Here is a 15,581-nt window from a genome sequence, read left to right as displayed (position 1 = left end):
CCGGCCCCTGGCCTAGTGTGGAGCCGTGCTCCGGAAGTGGCCGACTAGCAGGACCCGTGGCTAGTATCAGATAATGCGGTGACATTCTGATTTAATTGTGCAAAATTCGTTTCAAGCACAGTCATGTGTGTTTGCAATGCATGAAAATCTTGCATGTCCAGCAACTCATACGTATCGTCTGTTGCCGTTGGGGCACGATTACTCTCCGTGAGAGGAACCGTCTGTGTGGTATCGGCAGACGAAACGGGTACGGATTGCTCAAAATCAAATGCATGATGCATATCTATGTCTGAATCCATGTTGTGGACGTACTGTGCGAGAAAAGAAAGGAAAATACCTGAATTCCAATGAGCTCGTAGACATATGCGATAAGGAACCGTATAAGTATGCCTTTGAGAAGAAAGAACGCCAACGTCGAAAGCGTAGTTCAATCCTAGACCACTACCAGCTTGACAACAACGAGCAAAACTGAAGTGGATGATGCACTCGAAAGCACGGAGAAAATTCGAGGTGCTAATAGTCTGGTTTGCATCGTATGCAATACACCAAATAAACTTGAAAGTTGCCGACAATTGGGGCAACCGATGAGGAAGATGAAAACACAACCCAATGGATAGTCACTGCCGAGGTGGCTTGCATCGTATGCAACCACCAAATCGGTTGAAGGTTGATGACCAATTTTCACTTTGTCAAAACTTCAAAATCTGGTTTGCAGCAGGTACGGAATGCAAAAGTTGCAAGAAGCTACCACCGGTGTGTGTTGTGTATGCCTACCGATGAAAAGAGGGCTTCGAAAGAAGGCAGCCGGCCGTGCCGGTCCGTGACCCCGTGGGCAAAGGCTCTTCACTGAGTCTTAGGGTGACTCAAGTGAAGAGATATTTTTTTTTTCACGAATTCTGTCTGCAATAGAAAGCGGCTCACTGCGCGATGACGAAGGAGATGCAAGCTCGCGATGCAGCAGGTTTTTGGGGCCGGGCCAAGCACGAGATGTTTTTGAAATCTCCTTGCACTCCAACTGAGCCTAAGCGCGTGCAATTTGACGCAGGTCGACGGGAGGTCGACTTCCCGGCTTGGAGGTTCTGCCCACGCCCTAGCTCTTCGGCTTTGGCTTCTTTCCCCTCCACTAGAGATTGCATGCAACATGCATCCCATAAAACGTGCCTCAGTCCCAAAATAGCCTAAAGCTCTGATACCAGTGTAAGCACCAAGGGACTGCCATGCCTGGTCCATCTGCCCAGCCTCCCTTTAATAGGCTCCTAGCCCCTTTCGGACCCCTTACCGCTGACAGTCGGCCCTTGGCCGAGTCCGTGACCCCTTGGTTTGGCCCTTGGCCTGACAAGAAACAACCCCATGGCGTGATAAACGTAGTCTTTTTCCTATCTTCAGGAGCAAGGATAAGCTGAAAGTATCCTGAATACCCATCACAGACATTGTAATTAACACATACTCTCCAACGCCCATCTTTCTTTGGGGTGACTACGACAGGGCTCACCCATTCAGCATTATCCACTGGCCCAATGAATCCTGCATCCAAAAGCTTATCCACTTCTTCCTTTAAGGCATTCATCTGCACCTTGCCCATCCTCCTTAACTTCTGTCTGATTGGTTTTGCCCCTTCAACTAGCTCGATCTTCACAGGATCCCCAACAAAACCTCTTATTTCCTAATATGAGGTAATGAAAAGATTTGGAAACATGTCCAACATTGCTAAGTACTCCCTTCTTTCTCCTTGTGTCAGATCAGTACTCAGCATATTTTGAATCAACTCTTGGCTGTTCCTGTTTAGGTTGCATCAACTCTTCAAGTTGCTCTAAACGGCTTGAAGCATTTATATTCCCTGATAATTGTAGCACTTCACTAACTTCTCTCTGTTCCTCGTCTAACAACAAGAATGACACTTCACCCTCATCACTGGAACTTGAAGTAGTGCTACTTTCTGAGTCTCCAGAACTATCATCACTAGTAGTTTTGGACTCATCATTCTCACTCACATCTTCAAGTGCCATAGGTTGTTTGGTAGTCATATCAAACACCCTCTTTTCACCCTTCTTGCCATGCACACTGATTGTGCCCTTGTCCCAATCTTGCACGGCACCAACAGCTCTCAACCAAGGTCCTCCCAAAATGAGAGGAAAGGCTCCTAGACCAGCTGGCATGACATGAAAGTTCACCATAACTTTCACGTTAAAGACTTCAACTTTCAAATTCTTGATCATCCCCAAACATCTCACCTTGGCATGGTTTTCTAGTGGAATCCGAAACCTAGAGCTTTCGCATGTAATGAGACCCAGTCTCTTGACACATGACTGTGTGATCACACAAACTTGAGCACCTCCATTAATGTAGGCTTCTCCCATGCCCACACCTTTGTGCCAAGCATTCACCACATGACAGATGCCGGGTAACTCTCCCAAGGACAACACTCTAACTTGTCCATGCTTCGGCTCTTTTTTTGGATTCACTAATGACTTTCACTGCCTTTTGGGTTTGGGCACCATATTCATCAACTCTCCAAAAGTACAATCTACTTTCCTCCCAATCAGGTCTTCCTTTAAACTGTAAGCTGTTTGGCCTTCTCCCAAAGGAAAATCTGCCACTTCAAATCGTCTACGAGGCTTTCTCTTTCTCTTGAATTTTGCATCTTCACCCTCCTTCTCCTTCCCTTTCTTTCGACTAGGCCCTGGTGCTGCATAACCTTCCCTCTCTCTTTTTCCTATTGGCAACACATCTGCGTCTTTCTTTTCCACCTGCACAATACCCACATGACCACTAGAGGTTGAGGCTTGATTTTCTTGTCCAGTACCTTGATCTCCCCATATATCCAATGCATAATCATTAGCTCTATTAGGAATCTGCTGAGGAAGTGGAAACATATCCCCTCCCATCCTTGTTGGCTTTGGACAATAAGTACTGATGTGACCAAGCTCACCACATGTACAATTACAACAAGTAGGAATGAACCTCCTCTGCGGCTCAAACCCACCTTGCCCATGACCCTAGTTAGCATTGGGATGAGCTTCACATGCATGAGCCATCCCTATACCACGTCCAAGACCACGACCACCTCCACCACCAAGAACGCTAAGCCATAATTCTTGCATCATGGTCATCATGTCTTGCATATTTCGTTGTAACTGTTCAGTACTAGCAGCCCTTTGAACATGTTGGCCTTCAGCTTCTGCCTGATTCTCCTCCTTTTGGCTACCATTATTTTGCTCAGGGACCGCTTTCCCGTATTCATTAAGCCTTTGAGCTTTCCATTCTTTCTCTCTGGCAATGGCGACTGCCTCCTCGAAGGTGGCGGGCCTTTTCAGCTCAACTTTGAACTTCAAACTTTCTTTTAAGTCTACCACAAAACGGTCCTTCTTTAACATGGATGGAGGGATCTCATTTCCCAAATCTCGAGCCCATTTATCCCATAAACGGGTGAACTGCATGACAAAATCATCAACACTTTGACTAGCCCTTTGAGTGTATCCTAGAATTTCATGCCAAACTTCATCTGGTACTTTGATGGATCGGTATTGTGCCAGGAAAGCTTGCTTCACACAATTATAATCCAAAACCACCCCTGTGTTTTGTACCTGCGTCAACTCCTCAAAATTGTGTAACCAAAATTTTTCCTCATCCTGTAAACTATATTGCAGCAGCCGCAACAATATAGCTTGGTCTAGTATATTGCACAGTAAGCAATTGACTTCCAAATTTTCAATAAACGTTTGTGCATTTTCATTAGGCAATCCATAAAACTATGGGAACTCGTCTGCCATGTGACGTCGAAAACTCAAGGGATGTCGATGGATCGCTCCAGTACCTAATCCACCTCACACTGGGTAACCCGGCCCCCAGTGCTCGGCTTCACAAAACCTCACGACCCTCACAAAGGCTGCAATCCAAATTAAACAACCGCCTCAAATACTATCCACAAATAGCACATACATAGGCGGTTGTCCATAAGAACCCACATCCCCTTTACATTCTCTGCCTGCATAGTGGACAAATTTTGCAAAAATTGGAGCACATGAGGATTTATCCTCCGTGGGGACACCAAAACGATGTGGAGTGCAAACAAAAATGAAAATGAATGCCCCTATAGCCTTGCACCGATCACACCGTTGGAAAGAACAACAGCTGCACCGTCAAATTCACCTGTGCTAAACACATATAAAGCTTGGAGAAGAACAGCTCTAAAATAAACCACACTTGGAATTATAATGATTAAAGAACATGAGTGTGTAGATTGGCTCGTGTAGATGTTCGTAGAGCATCCACATGCTTGATTCCGATAAGGAATGAGAAAATTAGAAGCATTTGAAGTTCGGGGGTTTTCAAAAAGGTCTCTGGAAAGTGTCTGCAGGTGTGCAGAGAAATGCCGCTATTAAATGGGGATTTTTTTGGCTCTTATTTCAAGGGATTTTCTCTCCCCTCTTAGCCGACTTCATTTCCCCCTTTAGGCACCTTTTTATTGGTCTATTTTGAGCCTTTTTTGGGTTAAAAATGGGTTGTCGGCCACTTTTTGACCAAGGCAAGTGGGGGCGGACAGTGTCCGGGGACCAAAAAATGGGCCAGGCACCTGTCCAAGCAGTGGGAACACATATTGGGTGCCCCCTCCTCTCCCCAAAGTCCACGAGCCCTCTCAAGCAAGCCCAAGAAGCTCCATTAACTCCTTTGATACACTCATAGGGGGTACCCACTCCCCCCTTATACCCTCCATTTGTCACATGCTCCCCCCCATGTGGGGTTATTCCATTGCCACTTGGCACCATCCTCCCACCTTCCCCAACTTCCCCATGTCCAAATCTGAAATTTCTGTTTTGCCCCCAACCTAAGCCATATTCTCGGAGGCGTAGCGGGTGACCCCGACCACCAAATGTAACGCCGTAAAGCATGGCTTGGAGCTTATTACCCCGGCTAACTCCAGAAATTTCTAAACATACCGTTGCTAAAAAAAACCATCAAGTCGGCCCACTTGCGGTCTTTCCCCGTGCATCCGCCGCCACTTTGTAAGTGAAAAAACCATCCACTTCGAGTGCGTGTAACTCATGATGTCGGAGTCCGATTTGCAAGCTATCAAGCACGGCTAGGAATGCTCATTAAAAACTATTTTTTGAAAGATCGAGCAACCCAAGACTCAACCAAAAGCTTGACCAAAACCAAGCCTTTGTACATAAATTTTACAAGAGCACTCCAAAAAACTCAAAGCATTATGTACATCTATGTACTCCGGGCTAGTGAGCAAGCTTTTTAGCATGGATTAGCAACTTCATTTCCACCCAAAAAATGCCTGACAACGTGAAACTGTTGTTCTAGATTGAGATGGTTACACTATTGGCTATTGAGATCATACTTTTTAGGCTTGAAATAAAGCAAAGGGTGGTTAAGTTGAGGGAAATGAGAAGTGCTATTTTAGAATGCGGCTTTGGACGCATGAGCTTAGGTGGTGTGTGCAGAATTATATCACCATTAGAATTTGGACATCTAGATATTGATTTAAACATCTTTGTCCAGATAGAGGCCCTTGCATTTGTGCTACATAAGACATTGCTTTTTGAAATAGGACTCTTAAATATATTTTTCCATAGGTTGCCTGAAGGATTGTTTATCTTGATAATTTCTTCCACATAAAGAGATCAAGCCTGTGAAACTAAGCATATCTTTACTAGAGAAGATACCAACAAGGATCAACTGCCAAAATTTTATTACTTATACATTTTTGTAGAGACGATTTGTATCACTCCCTTCCAATTACAATTGAGAGAGAGAGAGAGAGAATATAATTATGACTCCTTATGGGATTGAATATACCCATAGGGAGAGAAGAGGCCTCCTTTTATAGGCCAAAAGGGCTGCCCTCTCTCATGAGAGGCAGTCGTGTGTAGCCACCCTTGTGTTGACAAGTCCAAATTGGACCCTCCAATCCACCCATGTGTGGCCACCCTTGAGAAGACAAGTCTACCTTTGAAATCGGCCATTGGCCAACCGGCCAAACAACCGACCGTTTTTCGACCACTTTTTGACCGCCGTCCGGTCATAATATTTTGGCAAAAAAGAATATTCCGGCCATAAACATAATATTTCGGCGAAGGCAGTCTCGAGCTTTCCTTGAGACTGACCGTGAAAATTTTTGTTTTCAATGAGTGATTTTTCTTCACACACAATGGCTTCTCCTCATAATGGGGCCTTATAAATGTGCGTTTTTAATACAGATAATTACAAGGGGTAAATCTGGCTCCATACTTAACAATTTCCCACTTGGAGACTGACCTCTAAACCAAATCCGTGACTGCTTTCCATCCTAGATTCTTATCCTTGAATGCCGATTGAAGATAAGAAAAATTTCAACAAGATTTTCACTTGTATGCACCTTTCCTAGCTTTAGCTGTCCCTCTTCCAAAAGAGTGTGTATCAAGTGATATCTCACCTCAATGTGCTTTTTCCTTGAATGAAAGGCTGAGTTATTTTCAAGATGGATAGCACTTTGGCTATTACTATATAAGAGACAATTGTCTTGTTTGAATCCAAGCTCTTCTAAGAATCTGTGCAGCCACATAATCTCTTTGCTTGCCTTCGTCATTGCTACATATTCTGTATCTGTTTGGTAGAAAGTGAAACCACTTTCTGTAGCTTTGAAGCCCAACTTACTGTTGTGCCTACAATTGTGAAGATATAGCCAATAATGCTCCTTTGAATGTCTTTGTCACCTGCCATATCTGCATCAACATACCATTGCAAGAAAATGTTAGTACCTCCAAAATATAGAGCATTCATGATTGTCCACTTTAGATACCTAAGAATTCACTTCACAACTTACCAATTCTCTTTACCTAGATTATCCATGAACCTACTTATAACTCCCACTGCATGTGCAATCTCTGGCCTTGTCCAGACCATAGCATACATAAGAGAACCTACCATTGCAGCATATGGAACTTTAGACATATAGGCTATCTTCTCTTGTGTCTTTGAAGAATATCCTTGGTTACTTTAAAGTGACCAAGCAAAGGTGTAGAAACCATTTTTGCATTTTTCATTGCAAACCTTTATAATACCTTCTTGATTTAATCCTCTTGAGATAGATTTATAGTCTTCTTAGTCATGTTCCTTCCAAGTATCCTCTTTGCAGCACCTAAATCTTTCATTGAAAAAGATTTAGACAAATCCTCTTTTAGGTCTTTGATGTCTTGCATGTTAGCACTTGAAATTAGCATGTCATCAACATACAACATTGGGATGATGAACTTTCCATCTCCTAATTTCTTTGTGTAAATGTAGTGATCTGAGTTGCATCTTCTGAATCCATGATCTAGCATCCATTGATCAAACTTCAAGTACCATTGTCTTGATGCTTGCTTTAAACCATACAGGCTCTTCTTTAATCTACAAACCATCTTCTCCTTACGCCTTACTTCATACCCCTTTGGTTGAAGATGTTGATCCGAGCCTATCACAAATTTTTGTTTATCATATTTTGTTGGTTTTCCTTGCTTCTAGAGGTTTACAATAAAAGAAAGAGTGAGAACAACCTCTTGGAAAAATTTTTAAAAAATGATTTTTTCTTGACTAGTTCACCGGAGGTGAAAGGTAGAGGGAGAACCTAGTGGTAAAGGGAAGGGAAAATATGTAAATGTGAAAAGAAAAGATATGATGTGGTTGTGGAGCCATGCACCCATGATTCAAGGGTCATGAGTGGCTCATATCATCATGGCTTTGGAGCCATATGATGATTCAAACAAATGGGACCCAAGTGGAAGACTTGGTAAAGGAAGAAACCAGGAACATGATTTTGTTGAATTTTTAAAAAATACTTCCACTCCGATCCAAGAAAAGTTGTCTTCATCAAAGTTGTAACTAACGAGCTGAAGATTCTGGCCATATTTGTTTTATAATTTTTGCATCTATGGTCTAGGAGATATGGCCAAAATGGTGGACGGCAGTTTTTTCAACTGTGGTGGAGACCACCCCCCTACCTTTACACACACACACCCTTCCTTTTCCACATTGAGACCTTCTTTTAAATCAGCCATTAGTCTTCTCACCCTCCTCTCCTTCCTCCTCTCTCTCAAGCTCAAAAACCCATCAAAGTTCCTCTTCTAATCACCTCTCAAGTCATGCTTAATCTTGTTGTAATTCATAAGTTCTCACTCAACCCCTTTCTATTATTACTAGATATGTATTGATTTTATGTAGATTCTTTACATTTTAAAATAAGGAAGCTCTTAGACTCAACCTATGGAGGAAGGAGTGAAGACAACACAAGTGATGATGGAGCTAATTGGTCAACAAATCACTTGGAAGGAGCTTCTTCATTGGTTGAATGTCCCTAATCAAGCTTCATTTGTACAAATTACACTTGTATCTTAACCTTACTCCTAATCACTCTCTTTCCTATATAAAGAGGCCTTCCCCTTTGTAATTCCAAGCCTCCCTTAGCCCATTGAGCCTTTGTATCACTCACCATGAGCCCATAAGCTCATTCATTCACTCTATTCTTGCACATTCTAGAGTGCAAATTGTTTCATGCTAGTAACCTCTCCTCCTCTTACTTATGTTAATTAAGAGAAATGTTTTATATGCGTGTGAGAGTGCTTGATGTGATCTTGGCTAATCCTTGAGTGATTGTTTGGTAATCTATATGCTATTTTTGTTGGGAGTGTTTGAAGTCATCCATTCCTTGTACACACACCACGGTTAATGCTTCATTCATAGTGATCTCTCTCTCTCTCTCTCTCTCTCTCTCTCTCTCTCTCTCTCTCTCTCTCTCTCTCTCTCTCTCTCTCTCTCTCTCTGTCTTCGTGTAGCGGTCCTAGTTCACGCTTCCAAGACTAGGTGGTGCCCTCATCTCATTTCTCTTGTGGCGCAATGGAGTTTGTTTTGGTGTAGAGGTCGCCATTCCAAATTTCCTTCGTCATAAATTGGTGCCCCCACGGAGGAGTTCTCAAGCAGCGCTCTATCAATCCTATGAAGGAAGATCCATCAAATTCTCCGAGACTTCCACTATGGTCTCCCCAAGAAGCTCGAGAAAACAAGCGTCTTTATCGACAAACGGCACGTATGCGGGTAAAGAGAGTTAACTACACACACCCTTCTTTACTTCAAGGAAAATCTTGTAGTCATCAAGTCCCTAGGTCAAAAAATTGTGTGGAGTGCTTTGTGGCTAGTGTGAACACACTTCCTTTGAAGCCTCGACTTCAGGTGGTGAAAGCACTCTCAAACTCGGGTATTAACAAGTTTTTGGAGGGGGAGCTACACATCAATGGGGTGCGGTATTGGCAAGAGGCTACATATGGTGATGCACTCCAACTACTACTAGCAAGAAGGCTCAAGGTGGTTGAGAGGGTAGCCATCGAACCCTATGAACTCTACAAAGCTGAAGATGGTCACACCAAAGCTAGGCTAATCACTGGTGAACAAATTCTTCGCATCTCTCAAATGGTGGGATCCAAGAGAGCTCAACTTCAATGAAGTGCTTCATGGAAGGTTGTAATTAATGCACCAATGAATAATCCCATTTTCCACAACTTTCAATCAGTTCAGAATATTAGGGTGAATGTGCGCATTGATAAAAAGATTTTTTTCCAACAAAGATTGGTCTTCTATTTTGGAGCTGAGAGGTTGAGAGAGATATTGTTGTCCCCTGACCCTATAATATTTCCTATTTTGGAGTATAATGTATCTTTTGATGTTCACATCTTCATCTTGCTTTAAGAATACTCCATGAATCATAGGGATTTATATGGACCTTTCCAACCTCTTGCTAGACAAACTGTGCATATAATAGCTAGCACAAAGCTTAGCTTCCAAAACATCATAAGGGACTTACTAGGCCCTCGTCGTCTAGCTGAGATTAATGCATCTATCAATCCATTTATTTTACCCTTAATAAGATATGATTTGGGCCTAGACGTTTTCATCTTTGTGCTATATTGAGAGGAAGGCAACCCACTTTTATGATGGCTTTCCCAAATTTTTTCGGGCGTAGTGGGGAAAATGCTGGGGATTTTTTGGATAACTTGGAGATGGCTTTCCTTGTCTCCGGGAGGGATGACGAAGCAGTGAAATTGAGAGCTTTTCCTTTGGTGCTCAAAGAAGAAGCTAGGGTATGGTTCCAGGCTCTAGATCCAACCCAAAGCATTGATTGGGAGGGATTGAAGGTGGCTTTCCTACGAAGATTTCAACGAGCCAATTCGGCAGAAGAACTATGGCAACGGCTTCTGTCCCTTCATCAAGTTGACCCTCATGGTTATGCAACCTATGAGGAAGGTTTTCTGAAACTTTGGGGGCAATGGTCAGACTTACTAAACCCTGGTGAGCGAGCTCCCAATTGCCTCCAAAAGGATCGATTTATCTCAGGTTTGTACCCCTTTCCAAATGCTTTTGAAGATGCCTTAAGAATTGCTAGGGAAAAGAATAGAAAGATTCTCTATCAAGCCCAAGCTGGCCAGCTAGCTTTGGGAGGCAATATCACAACTATGGAAGCTTCTCACATACCTCCAAATGTTCCTAATGCACCAGACCTCAATAGAGGTCAACAAGAAGATATGCTCCAACAAATAAACAATCTCACAAATCAGCTAGAGGGGTTGAGAGTAAATCTTGTGCAGGGTGTAAGAAGGCCTATTGAGGGAAATGGTGGGAATCGTCCACCAATGCGACGTCAAGCAAGGGAAATGTTGTGTTACAATTGTGGGGAAATTGGCCACGGCATGTATAATTGCCCTCATCCCAGAAGATATGACTACCCTGTCAGAGGTCCTCGACAACAAGTAAGTCCACCCCGTGCTAGAGCTCAAGCACAAGAGCAACCGCAACCTCAAATTTTGCAGCCACCTCGTGCTCAAGCTCAAGCCCCTGCTACTCAACCAAATGTGAGCATCATAAGGATGGAGGAGGTCCTCAAGGGCAGAAGCAACCAGGAAGAAATAGCTAAAGGGAAGATGAAGATAGATGAAGTGGCTACAATGCCTATCAAACGTGTGCGTGTCCAAGATGAAGTAGGTAAAGAAACAAGCAAGGATGCAAGCAATGAAGCAAGTACATCTCGGGCAACTAAAGATGAAGCCAAGAAGAGAAAGACCCGTACTAGGTCTCAAATTGACATCTCTGATTTCCCTATGGGATCTCGGACACAACCTTATGACTTGACAGCTGATGTGAGTTCTCAAGGACCAAAGATTACTTGGCCACAACTACTTCATATCTCCCCAAAGCTTCGACGACAATGGTCAAAAATGGTGAGCACGAGGGCAAAGCGAAGTAAGCTAGTAAGTGTAATCAAAACATATGGTCTCAAGGATATAGTGCCTTTGGTGGAGGCTCAAATCAAGGGACAACGGATTCCAAAAACTTACATTGACAGTGGAGCAGAGGTTTGTGTCATGACAGAAAAGCTAATGCATCAATTGGGTTTAGAGGTAATGGAATCATCAAACTTTAGGGCAAAAATGGCCAATAATGTCTCTGTCACTTGTGTGGGTGTAGTGAAAGCTTTGAGAGTTTCTGTTTTTGGAATCACTACAGAGGTTGATGCTTATGTGATGCCAGTAAAGGGAGAAGGATACCCCCTTATTTTAGGACGACCTTGGCTCATGGGTATAGGAGCTAGGCAAGATTGGGCAACAGGAGACTTGGAGTTGAGGCCTCGCATGGGTGGCCATAGTCGGAAGGTGGTTTATAACCTAAAGAATGGGCGACAAGAGAACCTTGAACTAGAGACGTCAGCTGATGAGTGGAGCTCAAGTGGATGCTCCTCATCCATGGACGAGGAAGAGAGTTCAAGTGAAGAGAGTGATAGCACTCTCGAAGTCATGGGCATCACCATAAAGGAAACTACCTCATCAGAAGACAACCCAAGGATCCAAATGGAGAATGTGTGGGATGCCAGCCTAGAGGAGATGTTATCCAAGGATATAAAGGAAGAAGAAAAGGAGGGTTATGTAAATGTTCTCAAGAAGCATGCATCGTTGTTTATTTCTGATTACACTCACATTACAGGTGTCACGGCAGTGAAGCATCATATCCATCTAAAAGAAGGGAGCAAGCCAGTAGTACAAAAACTAAGAAGATTAGGAGTTGTGCAACAAAATGCACTGTTGTCTGAGGTGAAGAGACTCTTAGAAGCAGGATTCATATACCTAGTAGAAGATTCAGAATGGGTCTCCCCAGTAGTGGTGAGGCCAAAGAAGAATGGTAAATGGCGAGTGTGCGTGGATTACAAGCCACTAAATGCTGCAACAAAGAGGGACCACTTCCCTCTCCCATTTCAAGATGAGATTCTAAATGAAGTAGCAAGCCATGAGAGATACACAGTGTGTGATTGCTACTCTGGCTACTTTCAAATACGCATTGCAGAGGAGGACCAGAAAAAGACTACTTTCATCACACCATGGGGATGTTTTGCATTTCGAGTCATGCCTTTTGGTCTCACCAACGCTCCAGCCACCTTTCAACGATTCATGAACATGGTCTTCCAACCTTACTTTGGTAAGTCCATAAGGGTTTTCATAGATGACTTTTGTATTTACAACTCCAAAAGTATGCATCTCGGCAAGATTGATGAAGGATTTACTCGTTTAGCTAAGCTGGGTGGACAACTAAACAAGGACAAATGTCACATTGGAAAAAGCAAGGTTACACTATTAGGGCATGTAGTGTCCATTGATGGAATCGAGGTAGATCCTGAAAAGATAGAAACATTGCTAAATCTACCTTCCCCAACTTCCATCAAACAATTAATCTCCTTCTTGCAAAAGCTAAGATACTTGAGTAGATTCATACACTTACTCTCCCAAGTGATATTTCCTCTACAATAGCTGACTCGTCAAGAGACGCTTGTTTGGAGTGAAGAAAGTGAAGGGCATTTTAGAGAGATTAAAAAAATGTTAGGGTCACTCCCTGTAATCCTCCAACCTTGTTGGGAAGAAACATTCTTTGTAAACCCTAGTGTGGGAGAAGAAGCCATTGGTGCTGCCCTCCTACAAAAAGATCCAAAAACCTCCTTTATGAGGCCTGTGTATTTTGCTAGCCGCCTCATGGAAAACACAGAGAAGGCCTACACCTAATGGAACAGCTAGTGTTAGCTCTCATGTTTGCGGTAACCAAATTTCGGCCATACTTGCTGCCGAAGAGGTTTGTAATTATCACTGTGGAGGATATGTTTCCCTATGCACTACAACATATGGAAATCTCTGACAAAATAGCAAAGTGGGTGGTGCGACTTCAAGAGTTTGATTATACAATACAGGTTGAAAGAACAACTCGAGCATGCTTAGCCGACATTTTAACAAACAAGTGCTATGAAAAAGTTTGCCATTTGAAGAGAAAGGAACTTCCACCACCTCCAGCTCTAGAGGCTTTGGTCAATGCTTATAGCCTCTACTTTGATGGAGCATACAAGAGAACCAAGGATAAGGCAGCTGCAGGCATCGTGGTCTTATCCCCATTGGGAGAGAGGATCCATGGTGAAGGGATCACTCTAGAAGATGTCCACTCCAACAATGAAGCAGAATATCATGCTCTAATTCATGGCCTTTGTTGGTGCCTCGATAATTCAATTAAGAGATTAAACGCTTTTGGTGACTCCATGCTTTTGGTAAGGCAAATGCAAGGTACATGGGCTTGCAAAAATGCCCGTCTCTCTGCTAAAATGAGAGAAGCAAAATCTCTTATGAGGAGATTTAGGGAGGCACAAGTACATCATGTACCAAGAGACCAGAACAAGGATGCAGACCACCTAGCATCAGCAAAGTTAAATGAGTCAATAGTGGGAGCAGTGGCCATCAAACTTCCACTTCAGCAAGGCAAGGAGGACTTGGAAGATATTATGCACATTCTGGAGCAAGGAGAGGCTCCTAAACACTTGAATGCAGGGGAAAGGCAATGGTTAGCTAGGAAGGCTACCAGGTATCGCATAGTAAATGATGACTTGTATTGTCTTGGTAAGGATAGTGTGCTTAGGAGAGTTCCTTTGAAGAGTGAAATTGAAGAGATTTTAAAAGCTTGTCACGATGATATGTGTGGAGGACACTTTGCACACAACGTCACTAGTAGAAAGGTTCTACAAGCTGGGTTTACTTGGCCAAGTCTTCATCGTGATGTCAAATATTGGTGTCAAACATGTGATGAATGTCAGAAAGCAGGACCACGACGGCTCATAGCTGAACCTCAGAACCCAATAAAGGTATATGGGCCCTTTGAGAAGTGGGGAATTGATGCCATAGGGCCTCTACCACGCACTCAGTCAGGTAAAGAGTACATCATCATGGGAGTAGACTACATGACTAGATGGGCTGAGGCTATGCCGACCAATAGAATTACTGCTAAGGATGTGAGTCAGTTCATCTTTGACCACATCTGTTGCCGGTTTGGCACCCCCTGAAATACTATCTGATAGAGGACCAGGGTTTAGAGCAGACTTGGTAGGAGAACTCATGAAGAAGCTAAATATTCAGCATCAACACTCTACTCCTTACTACCCTCAGTGCAATGGTTTGGTGGAAAAGGTAAATGGAATCATTTGCAAAATTCTCACCAAACAGGTACATGCCAGGCGCCAAGATTGGGACAAACACCTGAATGGAGCTCTATGGGCCTATAGAACCTCCTTCAAAACCACATTAGGTACACACCCTTTCATTTGGTTTATGGAAAGGAGGCGCTTTTGCCCATTGAAGTGAAGTTAACAAGTCTTCGAATATTGGGTAGCCAGGTAGGCTCTCAAAAGGAGAAAGTACATCAAAGGATCATGGATCTAGAGAGGCTGCAATTGGATCGTGAAGAAGCCATCAACCACTATTCTCAGCTCAGAAGCAGAGAAGCGCAGAGAAAAGTTCAAAAAAAGCTAGCATCCAAAGACATCAAAAAGGGATCTCTGGTGCTTCGATATGACAATCGCTTCGACACTCGTAAGGATGGAAAGTTTCTTTTCCGATGGGAAGGCCCGTTCTTGGTCACCAAAAAGTTCAAAAATGGCTCTTACAGACTTCAAGACATTGATGGTAAAGTGCACAAGACCAGGACAAATGGATGGCGTCTAAAGACTTATAACATCAGGAAAGGTCAGCTCAAGATCAAAGAAGTAGTAGGCATAAATACCCCTAGCCAGGTTTGGGGGGGCTATGATCCGAGCCTATCACAAATTTTTGTTTATCATATTTTGTTGGTTTTCCTTGCTTCTAGAGGTTTACAATAAAAGAAAGAGTGAGAACAACCTCTTGGAAAAATTTTTAAAAAATGATTTTTTCTTGACTAGTTCACCGGAGGTGAAAGGTAGAGGGAGAACCTAGTGGTAAAGGGAAGGGAAAATATGTAAATGTGAAAAGAAAAGATATGATGTGGTTGTGGAGCCATGCACCCATGATTCAAGGGTCATGAGTGGCTCATATCATCATGGCTTTGGAGCCATATGATGATTCAAACAAATGGGACCCAAGTGGAAGACTTGGTAAAGGAAGAAACCAGGCACATGATTTTGTTGAATTTTTAAAAATACTTCCACTCCGATCCAAGAAAAGTTGTCTTCATCAAAGTTGTAACTGACGAGCTGAAGATTCTGGCATATTTTTTTTATAATTTTTGCATCTACG

The sequence above is a fragment of the Adiantum capillus-veneris genome, chromosome 5, assembly GCF_014529385.1.
Source record: "Adiantum capillus-veneris isolate H3 chromosome 5, ASM1452938v2, whole genome shotgun sequence".
NCBI classification, from domain to species: Eukaryota; Viridiplantae; Streptophyta; class Polypodiopsida; order Polypodiales; family Pteridaceae; genus Adiantum; species Adiantum capillus-veneris.
Note: the sequence above shows the minus strand (reverse complement) of the source record.